Source organism: Podarcis tiliguerta, assembly GCF_965153285.1.
Source record: "Podarcis tiliguerta genome assembly, chromosome: 17".
Taxonomy (NCBI): Eukaryota; Metazoa; Chordata; class Lepidosauria; order Squamata; family Lacertidae; genus Podarcis; species Podarcis tiliguerta.
This window is the reverse complement of record NC_139550.1, coordinates 34,946,678-34,948,903: the sequence shown is the minus strand read 5'-3', so window position 1 is coordinate 34,948,903 and position 2,226 is coordinate 34,946,678.

Below are 2,226 nucleotides of genomic sequence, written 5' to 3'. Positions count from 1 at the left end.
TCGAGGAATTCTATATACATAATAATTCATCACAGTACCCAGAAGCCTTATTACGAGGCACTTTGAAGGCTGTCATACAAGAATCAGTGCAAATAATCATTTTAAAAAGGAAACAAGCGGAAGGAAGGATTCACTATTGGAGCTATAACTGAATTAGAACAAGAACACAAACAGACTGAAGGTAATAAAGTAAATTGAAACAGAAAAATGCAGAACTCCGAACATTAGAGGTAGGGGAAAAAAATATGTAGCCATGAATTATGTGAGCCAAAAATACTGTTAATTTGGTGATGAGAACTCAGTGTGTGCAGAAGAGCTGTAGCTCCATGGCAGAGCAGCTGCTTTGCACCCAGTCCTGGGCATCTCTAGGTTGGGCTGGAAGAGAATTGTGCCTGAAATCCCAGTCATTGTGGACAGCACTAAGCCAGATGGACCGATGCTCGGACCCAGCATTTGGCAACTTCCTATGTGCTTAAAGCAGGCACCTGTTGGTCGGAGGAGTTCTGCATCTTGCCACTTGGTGCTGCTGTTTCACCACGCTTCTTGCGAAGAGAGCGCCTTGCCTGGAGCGACAGATGCAACTCAAGAGGGTGATCTTTCGGACCCCCCTTCACCCGGGATTACTTTCCCCCCTGCTTGTTTTTGATTCTAGGCTAGTGTATATACTCCAGGTATATACCCCACCCCCCAACAGAAATTGTAAGGGTTCTACCCTCCCACCATGAATGCTGAATTTGAAGTGGAGCATTGGGTACCAGCCTAATGGCTACTACTTCCTTTTTGGAGTTCTACAAGCAAGGGTGGAACTCTTAGACCGGGGTCCCCAAACTAAGGCCTGCGGGCCGGATAAGGCCCAAGGGACTTGTTTATCCGGCCCCCGGCCCCCGCCCGCTCTTACCGGTGCTGCGCTGCGCAGCTGCCCACTTCCAGGCCGGAGGAGCACCGGAAATAGCTTGTGCGCATGCGCAAGCGTTATTTCTGGTGCACATCCAGGTCAGAGGAGGCCCGTGCATATGCGCACAAGCTATTTCTGGTGCTCCTCCGACCTGGAAGTGTGCCAGAAATAGCGTATGGGCACGCGCTTCCCCACCCTCCGGCCCGCCTCGCGATTGGCGCTGGAGACACCGGCCCAAGGCATGGTAAGTTTGCTGACCCCTGTCTTAGACCAATCTCTCCATCCCTCCCTATACAGTGGTACCTCGGGTTACAAACACCTCAGCTTACAAACACTTCGGGTTACACACTCCGCTAACCCGGAAGTAGTACCTTGGGTTAAGGACTTTACCTCAGGATGAGAACAGAAATTGTGCGGCAGCGGGAGGCCCCATTAGCTAAAGTGGTACCTCAGGTTAAGAACAGTCAGCTTAAGAACGGACTTCTGGAACAAGCTAAGTTCGTAACCAGAGGTACCACTGTGTGTGCACACAGGTATGCTCTTTTACATTTGCTGAGGGTGAAACCGTGTATGACGTCAAGAATTGAGGCATCTGCCTTTGCCCGCTGCCTCCTTTCCTGTTGCAGCTCTTAAATGCTCCTCCTTCCCTTCCTTGCCTACCTAAAATATTGGGGGTGGGGGAGATGTTGCTGCAGATCAGCTTGGCTTAGGTTAAGAGGGTCTGGGTTTCCAGGGAGGCCGCAGTCGTGGGGAGGGGGCTGAGGGGGCTTTGCTTGCCGCATAAGGGATAAATGTGACTGCCTGGCTCTTTCTGAGAGGATCAAGGCATAATGGATGACGTAAATAGAGGGAGCCATGAGGGGCTGGTTTCAGACCCTGCTCCAGGAGGCGGAAAGCCAAACTGCCAGGAGGTAACGGGGCCAGTGCAATGTTCTTGGCTGGCTGATTTAGGGACAAAGCCAAAGGGGCCAGCTTTTGGGCCTTGCCATATTTTTAAGCTCTGATCTTTAAATTCTCTGTGTGTCCCCTTCCCCTTCCACTTGCTTGTTTACAGTGCAATTCCATCCATATCTCCTCAGAAGTAAGTACCACTCAGTTCAATGGGACTTCTTCCTAGGTACGTGCATAGAATTGCAGCCCCAGAATGTGAGTTTTTTTATCCTTTTGTCAGCCTGCAGCTACTTACCGAAGCTCCTGGGATAGGTTGGATTAGGACTTGGTTTAGGGAGTTTTTTACTAGTCAGAGGTGGGAATGGAAAAGTGTGTCCTGAGAAACAGGAGCCCCCTTTAGAGGTCTACCTTCTCCACCATTTATTTCCTTTTTTTTATTA